We start from the raw sequence: 15753 nt of genomic DNA, 5'->3' as shown, positions 1-15753 counted from the left end.
GTATTACAGGAAAGTTTACTAGGATGGTTTGAGTTTTGGTTGATTGGTACGAGGCAGCAAGCGGAAATAAAAGGATCCTTTTCTGGTTAGCTGCTAGTGACTAGTGTTGTTCCGCAGTGGCCAGTGCTGGGACCGCTTCTTATGCTGTTTGTCAATGATTTAGATGATGGAATAGTTGACTTTGTTACCAGGATTACAGATGATATGAGATTGGTGGAGAAGCAGGTAGTGTTGAGGAAACGGGAAGGCTATAGAAGGACATGGACAGATTAGGGAAATGAGCAAAAAAGTGGCAAATGGAATACAATGTTGGAAAATGCATGGTAATGCACTTTGGTAGTAAAAAATAAATGTGCTAACTATTTTCTAAAAGGAGAGAAAATTCAAAAATCTGAGATGCAAAGGGACTTGGGAGTCTTTGTGCAGAACACCCTGAAGGTTAACTTGCAGGTTGAGTCAGTGGTGAGGAAGGTAAATGCAATTTTCAGAGGTCTAGAATTTCAGAGCAGGGATGTGATACTGAGGCTTTATAAGGCAGTGGTGGGGCCTCACCTTGAATATTGTGAACAGTTTTGGGCTCCTTATCCAAGAAAGCTGGCATTGGAGAGAGTTCAGAGGAGGTTCGCAAGGATGATTCCGGGAATGAAAGGGTTATCATATAGGAATGTTTAATGGCTCTGTACCTGTACTCACTGGAATTTAGAAGGATGAAGGGGGAACTCATTGAAACCTTTTGAATGTTGGAAGGCCTAGAAGGAGGAGATGTGGAAAGGATGTTTCCCATGGTGGGGGAGTCTAGGACAAGAGGACACTGCCTTAGGATAGAGGGGCGTCCATTTAAAACAAAAATGCTTAGAAATTTCTTTAGCCAGAGGGTGGTGAATTTGTGGAATTTGTTACCACAGGCTGTGGTAGAGGCCAGATCGTTGGGTGTATTTAAGGCAGAGCTTGATAGGTTCTTGATTGGCCATGGCATCAAAGGTTATGGGGAGCGGGCCTGGGAATTGGGGCTGAGGAGGGGGGATTAAAAGGATTAGCCATGCTTGAATGGCGGATCAGACTCAATGGCCAAGTTGCCTAATTTTGCTCCTATGTCTCATGGACCAGTAACAGTCAACCCACTAGACTGCCACATCTAACCACTTCTCCTTGATGTGCTTTGCATTAGCTCTGATCAGTTACCTCCATGACATCCTTGAGCAACTGTGATAAAGAAGGCACATGATATACTTATTGCATTGACTATGAGAGTCAGGAAATCATGTTGCAGCTGTATAAAACTTCAGTTAGGCTGTACTTGAAGTACTTTGTGCAATTCCGGTTTCCTCATTACAGGAAGGATATGGAGGCTTTGGAGCTGTTCCAGGAGCGGCTTAACAGGCTGCTGCCTGGAGTATGGCTCATTGGACGAGAGACTGGACAAATTTCAGTTGTTTTCTCTGAAGTATCAGAGGCTGAGGGGAGAACTGATAGAAGTTTATAGTATTTAGCATAGATAGAGCAGATAGAACTTTTTTCCCCAGGGTAGAAGAGGGCTTTCAGGCAAAAGAGGACAAGTTTTAAAGATCACAAACAAGAGGCAATTTGCAGATGCTGGAACTCCAAGCAACACACGCAAAATGCTGGAGGAACTCAGCAGGCCAGGCAGCATCTATGGATAAAGAATACAGTTGATGTTTCGGGCTGAGACCCTTCAAAGCTCTCCATTTCTTTCTGGATACCAGATCAAACCAGTTCCCCTCCACCACCACTCTCTGTTTGGAGGACCTTATCCTCACTCTCAATAATTTCTTTGGCTCTTCCCATTTCCTTCAAACAAAAGGTGTAGCCATGGGCACTCGCATGGGTCCCAGCTCTGCCTGCCTGTTTGTCGGCTACATGGAACACTATATGTTCCAAGCCTGCACCGGAATCCCTCCCCAACTCTTCCTACACTACATCGACTGTGTTGGTGATGCTTCCTGAACCCATGTGGAGCTCGTCGACTTAATCAACTTTGCTTCCAACTTCCACCTTGCCCTCAAATTCAGCTGGTTCATTTCTGACCACCTCCCTCCTTTCTTCTCTGGAGATCGCTTACCTTCTAATGTCTATTATAAACCCATTGACATTCACAGCTACCTGGACTATACCTCTTTCCACCCTGTTACTTGTAAAAACACTATCCACTTCTCTCAATTCCTCCAACCCTGCCGAATCTGCTCTCAGGTTGAGGCTTTTCATTCCAGAACTAAGGAGATGTCCTTCTCTTTCAAAGAAAGGGGCTTCCCTTCCTCCACCATCAACGCTGCCCTCAACTGCATCTCTAACATTTTGCACACGTCTTTTCTCACCCCATCCTCCCACTATCCCATCAGAGATAGGGTTCCTCAGTCCTCACCTGGGACCCCACTAGCCTGCACATCCTGCACACATTCCTCTGTAACTTCTGCCATCTCCAGCGGGATCCCACTACCAAACACATCTTTCCCTCCCCCCCCCCCCCCCCCCCCGCTTTCTGCAGGGATCGCTCCCTATGCGACTCCCTTGTCCATTCATCCCTCTGTGCTGATCTTCCTCCTGGCACTTACCCTGGCAAGCGGAACCAGTGCTACACCAGCTACTTCAGTACCATTCAGGCCCCTAACAGTCCTCAAGGTAAGGCAACACTTCACCTGTGAGTCTGTTGAGGTCATCTACTGTATCCATTGCTCCTGACGTGGGCCTCCTATATTTTGGGGTGACCTGGCACAGATTGGGAGACCAGTTTGCCGAGCATCAATACTTCATCTGCTAGAAAAAACAGTATCCCTGTGGCCACACATTTTAATTCCATTTCTCTTTACAATTCAGGCATGACAGTCTATGGCCTCCTCTACTGCCATGATGAGGCCACATTCAGGTTGGAGGAGCAACACCTTGTATTCAGTTTGGGTAGCCTCCAACCTGATGGCATGAACATTGATTTCTCAAACTTCAGGTAATGCCCCTCGCCCTCCTTCATCATTCTCCATCCGCTTTTCCCTCTCTCACCTTATCTCCGTACCTGCCCATCACCTCCTTCTGATGCTCCTCCCCATTTTCTTTCTTCCAGGGCCTTCTGTCCTCTCCTATAAGATTTCCCCCTTCTCTTTCATAAATCAACTTCCCAGCTCTTTACTTCACCCCTCCCTCTCCCGGTTTCACCTGTCACCTTCTGGTTTTTCCTCCCTTCCCTCCACTTTCTTACTCTGACTCCTCATCTTGTTGTCCAGTCCTGATGAAGGGTCTCGGCCCAAAATGTCAACTGTAGTCTTTTTCCTAGGTGCTGCCTGGCCTGCTGGGTTTTGTGTGTGTTTGTAAGTTTTAAAGATGTTTGGAGCAAGTTTTCTTTTTGGTGTTGTTACCTGGAATGTGCTGCCAGTTGTGGTGGTGGAGTAGATATGCTAATAGTATTTAAGATGCTTTTGGATTGGCATAGGAATGTGCCTGGACTGGAAGGATATGGATCATGTGCAGGCAGAGGTAGATAGATAGATAGATACTTTATTCATCCCCATGGGGAAATTCAACATTTTTTCCAATGTCCCATACACTTGTTGTAGCAAAAACTCATTACATACAATACTTAACTCAGTAATAATATGATATGCATCTAAATCACTAACTCAAAAAGCATTAATAATAGCTTTAAAAAAAGTTCTTAAGTCCTGGCAGTTGAATTGTAAAGCCTAATGGCATTGGGGAGTATTGACCTCTTCATCCTGTCTGAGGAGCATTGCATCGACAGTAACCTGTCGCTGAAACTGCTTCTCTGTCTCTGGATGGTGCTATGTAGAGGATGTTCAGGGTTTTCCATAATTGACCGTAGCCTCCTCAGCGCCCTTCGCTCAGCTACCGATGTTAAACTCTCCAGTACTTTGCCCATGACAGAGCCCGCCTTCCTTATCAGCTTATTAAGACGTGAGGCGTCCTTCTTCTTAATACTTCCTCCCCAACACGCCACCACAAAGAAGAGGGCGCTCTCAACAACTGACCTATAGAACATCTTCAGCATCTCACTGCAGACATTGAATGACGCCAACCTTCTAAGGAAGTACAGTCGACTCTGTGCCTTCCTGCACAAGGCATCTGTGTTGGCAGTCCAGTCTAGCTTCTCGTCCAACTGTACTCCCAGATACTTGTAGGTCTTAACCTGCTCCACACATTCTCCATTAATGATCACTGGCTCCATATGAGGCCTAAATCTCCTAAAGTCCACCACCATCTCCTTGGTCTTGGTGACATTGAGACGCAGGTAGTTTGAGTTGCACCATATCACAAAGTCCTGTATCAGTTTCCTATACTCCTCCTCCTGTCCATTCCTGACACACCCCACTATGGCCGTGTCATCAGCGAACTTCTGCACATGGCAGGACTCCGAGTTATATTGGAAGTCAGATGTGTACAGGGTGAACAGGACCGGAGAGAGTTCGGTTCCCTGTGGCGCTCCTGTGCTGCTGACCACCGTGTCAGACCTACAGTCTCCCAACCGCACATACTGAGGTCTATCTGTCAAGTAGTCCACTATCCAATCCACCATGTGAGAGTCTACTCCCATCTCCGTTAGTTTGTGCTTTAAGATCTTGGGCTGGATGGTGTTAAAGGCACTAGAGAAGTCAAGGAATGTAATCCTCACAGCACAACTGACCCCATCTAGGTGAGAGAGTGATTTGTGCAGCAAATACGTGATAGCATCCTCCACTCCCACCTTCTCCTTATACGCAAACTGAAGCGGATCCCGGGCGTGCCTGGTTTGTGGCCTCAGATTCTGTATTATCAGCCGCTCCATGGTCTTCATGGTGATTAGTTTGTTTTGGCATCATGTTTGGCGCAGATGTTGTAGGTCAAAGGGCATGTTGCTGTGCTGTGTTTTCTGCAAAACATGACAAAAGCTGTTGTGGTATATTCCTCTTGTTGCCTTCAGCTTTACCAAGATGCTACACTCAGTTGTCCTCAGTGATGCTGCGGTTGCTATGTAAATTTTGAAGACCAGTGTTGTTAACTCAGAGGTATTGAACTGACGATCGATTTCAGATTTCTCCTGAGATTCCCACCATCAGCTTTAAGGGCATCAAGATAATATCCAAATGGTGATGTCTAGGGCAGTGAATCTCACCTCATTCTTGACCTGAAGCAGAGGGATACCCGACCTGAATATTGATTAGTAAATGCTTCTTGTGGCACTTTTCAATGTCACCTTCCATCACTTTCCTGCTGATTAACAGCAGTATGGATGGTAATTTGTCAGAATGGATTTATTCTCCTTGGGAAGAAAACAAACCTGGATGATTTTCCACACTGTCAGGAAGAAGCCAATATTGTTATTGTACTTTATCACCTTAAAGATGAGGTGTAAAACAATCCGGAACCTAGTCCTTCAGTACTACTGCTGAGATTTTATCTACTGTTGCCTCCTGTGCTATCAGCTGTTCCTTGCTATCATGTGGAATGAATATATTTTTCTTAAAACTGGCTTCTTGTGATGGTGAGGATCTCGGGAAGTTTATCCAGATCATCCATTTTGACGGTTGGCTGATTATATTCGTGTATGTTTCGCCTGCAGCACTCCCAGCATAGTTGGCATTCTCTTCCCTCGGTAGACGCAGTGGCTCGGTCACTGGTACATTCGTGACTCATTGAATGTTGGACCAGGTTCAAAGGGCTGGATAGCATTCTCCTGTTCATGTTATGCTCCTGTATAATTGGGGTTTATGGTCTCAAAGTAGGTGGCTGGCTGTTAGTTCAGGTGAGCAATGCCTTTAATGACTGTTGAATTTTCATTAAAGATATTGTGGTAGTGGTACTGAAGTAAAATATCATTCTTGATTTTACTGAATAGTATCATAGGCAGTAGGAGTGAAATGTTATAATGATAGGTTTTTATTTTTTTCACAAAAGTTAAATCTCTAGAAAGTAAGAAAGATGCAATCCTGGAGTACTTGTAACTCCCTTGTGAGGTAACATTGTATGATATATTCCTAATCTGTCTCTCTTCAGAAGTTAGGTCCAAGATATTGAATTCATAAAGATCCAGTGGTTTGTTTCTGCTGGCTTGTATATTTTAGGAATTGTTTCCTGTCTTTCCATCTAGTTCTGTTATGTGCTGCTTTTAGCTGGGAAGTACTTCATAAAGTGTGAAGGTGAAAGTACAGGTAGCTGAAGGACTATGATTAAAGTAGGAAGTTATGTTATTTTGAGGCCCTGAATGTATTGTCTTTAAATGGCCATAATTGGATATACCTTTTCACTTAAAAGCTTTGGAGGAATTTATGACATTTTCTAAAAATATTATTGGGCAATTGAACGTTTCAGTATTCTGCTGAGAAGTGCAAGGTGGAGTTTTAAATAACCTGCACTTATGCTTTCAAAGTATCAACAATTTACAAAACACAAAGTACTCTGCAGATGCTGTGGTCAAATCAAGACGTACAAAAAAGCTGGATGAACTCAGCAGGTTGGACAGCATCCGTTGAAAGAAGTAGTCAACGTTTCGGGTCGAGACCCTTCGTCGGGACTAAAGGAGGGGGCAGGGGCCCTATAAAGAAGGTGGGGGGAGGGTGGAAAACCAATCAGAGGAAAGATCAATGGGTGGGAGAGGGGAAGCAGGGAGGGGATAGGCAGGAGAGGTGAAGAAGGAATCCAAGGGGAAAGCACTATGTGTAGTAGAAAAAGGCAGAGTCATGAGAGAGGTGATAGGCAGTTAGAAGAGGAGACAGAGTAAAGGTGGGATGGGGGAAGGGAGAGGGAGTGAATTACCGGAAGTTGGAGAATTCGATGTTCATACCAAGGGGCTGGATCTATTGCCATGATGAGGCCAAACTTCAGTTGGAGGAACAACATCTCATAAACAGTCTGGATAGTCTCCAGCCCCTTGGTACGAACATCGAATTCTCCAACTTCCGGTAATTCCCTCCCTCTCCCTTCCCCCATCCCACCTTTACTCTGTCTCCTCTTCTAGCTGCCTATCACCTCTCTCATGACTCTGCCTTCTTCTACTACCCATAGTGCTTTCCCCTTAGATTCTGTCTTCACCTCTCCTGCCTATCCCCTCCCTGCTTCCCCTCCCCCACCCTTGATCTTTCCTCTGATTGGTTTTCCACCCTCCCCCCACCTTCTTTATAGGGCCCCTGCCCCCTCCTTCTTTAGTCCCGATGAAGGGTCTCGATCCGAAACGTTGACTGCTTCTTTCAACGGATGCTGCCCGACCTGCTGAGTTCATCCAACTTTTTTGTACGTCTTAACAATTTACAAAGCTGTTTTATGAACCTTTTGGAACAGAACTGCATGATTATAATCAACGAATATACCTTAATTTTAGAAGTTTACATGACTAGCTTGATTTTTTTTTTAATGGTTTTTCTCCCAGGTTAAGTAAATAGGTGGTAAATGAGGAACCAATGGGGAAATGTAAGATTCTCCTCATTGGATTAATGTGATCTGTCACTCCTTGTGTAAATGACTTTGTCTGGACACAAAATGCGTAATAATCCAAGAATGTTTACTTGGTAATATTCAAGGGTCTAATGGGTGTAGATTAGCAGTGGACGCTGTGAATCATTCTGCATTCCAGAATATTTTGTAAACCGTGTGAATGTGGGCTTTCATGGCCTGATATTGGCAAGTCTGAGGGTATTGTTTTCATGTGTTGTCCAAACAAAGTAAAAACCTTCCATGATGCCTCGGTTATTTGTTATAATTATTGCTGCTGGAAAAAAGTAGTTGCATCATAACTTTAACAGTAGTGGCATCATATTGTCATGAACATAGGAGCAATGCCACATTATTTACTAAAAAGGTGGAAATGAAACTTAAATATTGTGACTTAATGGTCTTCATACAGATTAGTGACATGCACTGTAAGACAAAACTGATGGGAGAAGCTGAGCTGGCGTTAATATTGAACTTTTTTCCATAATTAGAAAGGATGTTATATTTGAGTAATAGTTTGCCTCATTATGGTAAAGCTGAGAGACAGCCATGAAAAAGAAAATCCCATGCCATGTGATCATTTCATGTCTTTCAGAAATCTGATAAGGCTGAGCCACCTGCTGTATTTTTAACCTGTAAAACAAAACGGGACGAATGTAAATGTTGATTTAAGTATTTAGCATTTATCTTCACAACTGACCTATTTGAACTTAAAATGGTGAGTACTAAAACAGGTCAGCATATAACTAAATGAAACTAAAAATCATAAAATTAGGCATTTGATCCAGTCTGAAAGATTGGAGAAAGTGTAGTGTAGGCCATTTGCTTGTACCTTCAATAGCTTCCTTGTTCCTGAGAATTTTCATTTGGACTGGATGAGGAAAAATTAATGAATTTCAAGTCTGAATCACAATGGGGAAAGAGTTAAAAAGAAATATATAACCAGGAATGAGAAGTATATTTTATGGAGAACTAGCATGGCTTCAAGACAAATGGTTTAATTATATTAGATTTATCAAAGTGGTAGAAGAAGGTCTGATGGACATTGCCTACCTCGACCTTCTATGTAATTGTGAGGCTTTGGTGCGGCAGAAATGTGCTTATGTGATCTATATGTAGCATTATCCAAAGCTTAATATCTATTGGTCTGATCGCTAAGGTCACAGGGCCTGGTGATTTGTCAAAATATTAAGTAGCTACAGCATTCATTAATTTTTGTTGAAAGCTTAATAGATGTATATCAACACAACACAAAATGCTGGAGGAACTCAGGCTAGGCAGAATCTCTGGAAAAGAGTACAGTTGACGTTTAGGGCCAAGAGCCTTCAGCAGGACTGGAGAGAAAAAAGATGAGTCAGAATTAAAAGGTGAGGGGAGGAAGAAACACAAGGTGATAGGTGATATAGGGAGGAGGAAGGGTGAAGTAAAGAGCTGGTGAAAGAGAAGGGCAAGTCTGATAGGAGAGGACAGAAGGCTATGGAAGAAAGAAAAGGGGGAGGAGCATCAGAGGGAAGCGATGGGTAGGCAAGGAGCTGAGGTGAGAGAGGGAAAAGCGGATGGAGAATAGTGGGGGTGGGGGGGGGTGGCGGGCATTCCAGTTCAAAAAATTGATGTTCAGGCCGTCAGGTTGGAAGCTACCCAGATGGAATATAAGGTGTTGCTTCTCCAACCTGTGTGGCCTCATCACAACAGTAGAGGAGGCTGTAGATTGACATGTTGGAATGGGAACGGCAAGTGGAATTAAAATGGGTGGTCACTAGGAGATCTTGCTTTCTCTGACGGATAGAGTGTAAATGCTTGGCGAAGCGGTCTCCCAATCTATGTCAAGTCTCACTGATATACGAGAGGCCACACCAGGAACACTGGAAACAGTAGATGACCCCAACAGATTCACAAATGAAGTGTTGCCTCACCTGGCAGGACTGTTTGGGACCCTGAATTGTAGTGAGGGAGGAGGTCTAGGGACAGGTATAGCACTTGTTCCACTTGCAAAGATAAGTACCAGGAGAGAGATCAGTGCAAGAGAGTCGTATAGGGATCCCTACAGAAAGCAGTAAGTGAAGGAGGGAGGAAAAGGTGTGCTTAGTGGTTGGATCCTGTTGAAAATGGCGGAAATGGAAATGAAGTTCCAGAGAATTATGTGCTGGTCGCAGAGGCTGATGGGGTGGTGGGTGAGGACAAGAGGAACCCTATCCAAAGTAGGGTGGTGGGAGGATGGGGTGAGAGCAGACATGCGTGAAATGGAAGAGATGCAGTTGAGGGTAACGTTGATGGAGGAGGAAGAGGGGAAGCTCTTTTTTTGAACCTACGCTCTGACAACCAGAAAAAGTGGGATCTTGGAGTGGCCACCCATCTTAATTCCACTTCCCATTCCCATTCCGACATTCCAGTCCATGGCCGCCTCTACTGTTGCGATGAGGCCACACTCATGTTGGAGGAACAGCACTTAATTCAGTCTGGGTAGCCTCCAACCTGATGGGATGAGCATTGATTTTTCGAACTTCCAGTAATGGTGCCACCCCCCCCCCCACCCACCATTCCCCATCCCCTTTTACCTCTCTCACATTATCTCCTTGCCTACCCATTGCTTCCCTGTGGTGCTCCTCCTTTTCTTCTGTGGCCTTCTGTCCTCTCCTATCAGACTACCCCTTCTCCAGCCCCATATCTCTTTTCACCAATCAACTTCCCAGCTCTCACTTCACCCTTCCCCTTCCCAGCTTCACCTTTCACCTTGTGTTTCTCCCTCCCCTCCATCCACCTTTTAACTCGAACTCCTCATCTTTTATTTCCCCAGTCCTGCTTGAAGGGTCTTGGCCCGGAACATCAACTGTACTCTTTTCCATAGATGCTACCTGTCCTGCTGGGTTCCTCCAGCATTTTGTGTGCGTTGCTTGGATATCCATCATCTGCAGATTTTCTCTTACATATGTATCAACTTTGTGGGCGGTGAGAATCTCCGTACTACTTTACATTTTACAGTTTCCTAATCCTTTTTATCAGGATATCATTGGTGATATATGTTCTGTTCCGTAACTTAAAAACATTGAAATTGTTCAAAGGAAGGCAGGAGGCTGAATTATGCATCCAATTTTGCATTTACTTTGTGAGGCATACATGTATCACATGGTAGTGTAATGACATATGCAGTTTGTGTATTTTTACATATAACCATAATGAATTATATAAGCACCAAGGAATGCTTAAATAATATATATATATTGTTTAATATATTACTGAAATATTAAGTGCCCAACACCCCTCCCTTCTTAGCTATAAACCCCAACTCCATTGAGATTGCATCTCAACCATATACACAGTATACTTCATAATACAATTACTATATACAGACATCCACAGCATAGTAAATTTTTAAATTGTCCCACTCAGGCCTAAAGATTTAATCACTGTGGAGGCTTTCTTACTCTTGTGGTATAGCGTCTTTCCTGATATGAGGGATCCCTGCTTGGCTGTGAAGGGAGTCTCGGGTTCTAGGTCCTTCTCTGTGATGGTTGTAGGAGTTGATTCTGAGACAGCAGGAAGTGGTCCTGACAGCGGTAGCCACCGTTCTTGTCCTTTGCTTTCCTTTCTGGATCTACTTCAAATCTTGCTTCTCTTCTGGTCCTGGCCTCTTTCGCTCTCTTTTTCTTTCTTGCATTCCTTCTCTCTTTCATGACTTTCTCTTTCTCATTCATGTTCTTTCTCTCTATCTCTTCCCTCCTTTTCAGCTTCTCATCTTTCTTTTTCTTGCCTCTTTCCTTCTAGTTGTGCATCTTGATCTAGGGAAGGTGCATTTGGTTCTCTTATTTATCCTTCTATTGCTCCCTTTACAATCTGATCTCTCCTCTTGCTTTCCACATTCACAAATCCTCTGTTTTCATATTTCCATTCACACCTTTCTTTTTGCCCTTCCATTCGTCCAGCTGGGCTTTGGTCTTTGCATCCACTTTTACAAGCAGCTTTTTGTTTTCCACTTGAAGTTCATGCAATGACTTTAATGCACACAGTTCAAAGATGTGCCAGTTTGTAGGTTAATTGGTCATTGTAAATTGTCCCATGATTAGGCTAAGCTTAAGTCGGAGGGAAATGCTGGGCTGCATGGCTGGAAGGAACAGAAGGGCCCATTCTGTGCTGCATCTCAGTAAATGAACAAGTAAACAAACATTTCTGAAGCCCCTTGAACTCTTCCAGTTTAAATCCAAGCCACATTTCGCAAGCAACTGCCTGATTGTCACACTTCGCTATCAGGTGTGGGTAAGTGTGCCCAATGAGGGTCACCAGTTGGGGAAAAAAAAGATAGTAAGCCACAACAGCACGTTAGTGCAAGGGGTTTTATATAGTGCCAGGTGAAAAGAGTGCAAAAGCTGCCCAAAAGTTGTGTAAAAAAAAGTATTTACAAATAGACAAATGAAAATAAACGTGTACAAAAATTTAAAGAGCAAACACGAGGAAATCTGCAGATGCTGGAAATTCAAACACCAACACACACAAAATGCTGGTGGAACACAGCCGAGGTCCCGAAACGTCGACAGCGCTTCTCCCTATAGATGCTGCCTGGCCTGCTGTGTTCCACCAGCATTTTGTGTGTGTTGGTGTACAAAAATTTACGTGTTTTCTCCACGATGCCCTTTAACTTTCCAATATAACTATTCAACAGTGAAATCCAGCCTCAAAACCTTGGGCTAAGTACTCTTCCTCTGACTCCATCATGTCCCATTGTCTATCCTCATGAGACTCCACCCCTGGAGTAAATGGCTTAACTCTTCCATGAACGCAGCCCAGCTCTTTTCGACATCTTCGCCCCTTTTCGGCTTATCATCCCACCACTGCCGTACTGATTCACATATGTCAGGTAGGTTGTCAACAAAAATAAGGTTGTAGTGGAACCACTGCTTTCGTTACTTTCGTGATTTCTCTGAGCAGAGGGTCCTTCCTTGGTCCAAAACACTTCCCACCCAGAGGCACTGAGGCTGGCACCAACACCTGTTCGTCCTCTGGGTCACAGTTCATGGTGTACCACATGGAGACAGTGGTGGCATCATCCAGTACTATTCTTAATTCCCTTTCAGTTGACTCTGTCACAGGGGATATGGCATGCAAATGATGATGGAACGCCAATCAAGTTGCAGTTGTCTCAGCCATTCACGTCCCTACAATGATGGTCCTCCCGTTTTTACCACACGCAAGCTCAATGTGGCTTGTTGGTTGTTGTATTTTACCTTTACAAATGTCATTCCCACAGGAGTTACCTTCTCTCCAGACTTCAGTATGTTTGAAATGTTGTTCAAGCTCATTTTCTGGACTGACTGAAACAGCTGAGCCAGTGTCCAATTCCATTTTAATTAATTTATTCACATCTGGTGTAAGTCATATTGCTTGCTGTTGTTAACCTTCACATTGTAAATCACAGGCTACACAGTCCTGTGTCACTCTCATCATTGTCAACTTTTTCATCAATAGCATGCAGATTAGTGTTTTTTTTTTAAAACTCCAACTTGACTTGTCTTTTTCTCTTCTATGTGCGGTGAATTTATTTTTATCTGCCCAACATGCTGTTTGTATGTGATGTACCTCGTTGCATTTTCTGCAAGTTTTGCCTTTAAATCTGTATTTGCTTTGTATACGTGAGCCCCTGCCACAACGGTAACAGTTTGTTTGGCCAGGCTGGTTTCTGCTTGGACACTATATTTTTATTCATACTCACTTTCATTCCTGACTGCAACTCAATTGAGTCTGTCTGCCGTTTCCATTGAAACAGCAATTTCAACTGCTCTTTTGAATGTAAGTTAGGAACCATTTTTGAATGGTTCATTTGTAAGATTCTATAAACTGAACAATCTCTCAGTGAATCATTGAGGCTATTACTCAACAGACAATGCTCAGAGAACTGTTCCACTTCAGCATACGAAGAAATGAACTCCCCTTCCTTTTGATTCAGCTTATGAAACCTAAAGCGTTCTGCAGTGGCTTTGGTTCTAAATGTCCCTGCATTACCTTGATAATATCAGCAAACCTCATTTCTTCTGGTTTTGTTGGAGCAGTTAAACTTCAAAGCAAACTGTATGCCTTTAAACCCAATGCACTCGTCAAAATTAATACTCGTTTCTCAGAGGCTATTTCATTTGCTCATTATGCATGAGCCAGTTGTCGCTTGTGGAATCAAACATGCCAATCTTTCTGCTCTTTTTTAAAAATTATTATTATTATCACCTGGCTCTCGCTCTTTAACCTGTGAATTCTTCTGTTTTCTGACTTTAAAAAAACCTCAATCATGTCTTCCACACTGAAGAACATGTGCTATGCTGCCTTTTTTAAAAAAAAAACACTTGACTCCCTGCACTTGCTGGGCTGTGTTTTTTAACTCACCGTTCCTGGCTGTGTTGTTTTTTTTTGTTCTAACATCTTGCTGTACTTCAACAGGTCGATAGCCATCTTGGGTTTGTTTTAAAAAAAACTCATTGCCTCTGTTATGTTTTGTAACTTCAAAACATTAAACTAATTCAAAGGAAGAGACAGGAGTCCAGGACAGCGGCTCTAACTTCGTGTTTACTTCTAAGCGAGGTGCACAAGTATCATGTGGTAGTGTGAAGACATATGAACATGTGCAAGCCTGATATTAATAAATGGGTTTAAAACAGCACAATCTTAGTGAAGACCAATGACTAATAAGGTTTTGTCACTATCCTGCTTTCCTTACTGTTTCTTGTAACTTATAACCATAATGAATTATATTTGATTATGCATTATTTGTTATCATAATTATATTAATATCAACGTATACTTAAACAATATATTTACAATATTACTCAAATATTACTGAAATAGTACATACACAATATGTGCCATGTTTATACTGTTACCACAATGATTGTTGCTCATGTTGAATGCAAGAAGACAGATGTGATGGTTGCTATTACTCCTGAACATAAGTTCACTTGTTCCTTCATTTGTAATTGATATCATGCAAGTTTGAAAAATGAAATTTCATGTAAGTCAATGCAATAAATTGTATAATCCTTCAGCTATGCCAATTTATGTAGATCATGTTATTGTTACAAATCAACAAAACTGGAGTAGCAAGATGGATTTTGTTGCATTGACTTTTTAGTGTTTTGAAAAGTTAGTATTCTACTAACTTTTAAAACCTGAAGTCCATAACCATCCAATGTATCTTGATAAAGTTAATGTTTATTTACATTAATTCAGGGTTTCCCAATCTGGGGTCCACTGCCAATGATAGGGGTCCATGACATAAAATAAGTTTGGATCTCTGGCAGTAATGTCTAATCTTAGCCATGGTTCATCAACAAAACTTTGATAGTTAGACAGGTAATGGAGCATTCAAGCAGCATTAGTAATAAAGTTTAGGAAGTGGTCCTCTTTTTCCAAGATCTTGCTAGGAGCCATTATTGTTGAAGGTCACAGATGTGGGAGTGCAAAAAAGCTGGAGTCATGGTCTGCATATTGCAGTTCTACTGAGGTCTGCATAACTTTGGTTCTAGCATGTCGTTGATGAAAGTTATGCAGCTTTCTGTTGGCTTTGAAAGCTGGATCAATTCTTGTCGAACTTCTATTGGAGGTGAGACAATTTTGGGATGAGCCATTAAGGAAAGCAGGGTAGTGACAAAACCTCGTTAGTCATTGCTGTTCATTATCTTATCCATATCTTATGGATAGGGGAATCAAGGGATATGGGGACAAGGCAGGAACCGGGTATTGATAGGAATTGATCAGCCATGATCTCAAAATGGCGGTGCAGGCTCGAAGGGCCGAATGGTCTACTTCTGCACCTATTGTCTATTACAGATGGTTCTGTTTTAGACCCATTGATTAATACCAGGCTTGCATGTATTTGTGGTGTGGGTATAAGGTGGATAAATATTTCTGTAAGCTATTGAATTTGTAGGGGATGTGGCCAGGTATGGATGGTGGCTGCTGCCTGTACTTGAAGTTGTTGAATGAAGTTCTTATCCACCGTAACTTTAAAAATAGATGCAACCTTCGCTGTGATTTTCTGAATTTGAGTGGCTATAATCGTGACCATTTCCAGGAAGGAGGCACGCCTGATTGTGGTAACTACAGGGAGATTTTCCTGCTCCCAGTGGCTGAAGAACTTCTCTGGAGTCACTTCTTTGTTAAGGCATCATTGATAAAATTCACCACTGCTACCACAGTCTTTGATAGATGAGAAAAATTGGTATCTGAAGATAAGACCTCTGATCTGGTATGGAACTCGTGGTCTGCAGGGCACCAGTGACTCCTTGATCATTGCATGCTATGTGATCTATTTTAGTTACGGCACAAGATCCGTACAGGAATGACCACAGT

The 15753-nt window shown here is 42.8% G+C and overlaps 1 protein-coding gene across 5 annotated transcripts in view; it reads left to right on the top strand.

The window, feature by feature from the left end:
* Positions 1 to 15753, top strand: part of LOC140725536 (guanine nucleotide-binding protein subunit beta-4) — a 51059-nt gene that overhangs the window by 14601 nt on the left and 20705 nt on the right. Inside the window, exon 1 of one of the 5 annotated variants that reach the window (XM_073041128.1) lies at positions 5729 to 5746. The exons of the other annotated variants lie outside the window; for them this stretch is intronic. The gene's annotated coding sequence lies outside the window, so the exon portion shown is untranslated. Of the gene's footprint in view, positions 1 to 5728; positions 5747 to 15753 lie in introns of those variants that run through there. 5 annotated transcript variants of the gene reach the window in all.

The sequence above is a fragment of the Hemitrygon akajei genome, chromosome 3, assembly GCF_048418815.1.
Source record: "Hemitrygon akajei chromosome 3, sHemAka1.3, whole genome shotgun sequence".
NCBI lineage: Eukaryota > Metazoa > Chordata > Chondrichthyes > Myliobatiformes > Dasyatidae > Hemitrygon > Hemitrygon akajei.
This window is presented reverse-complemented; position numbering and strand designations above follow the sequence as displayed.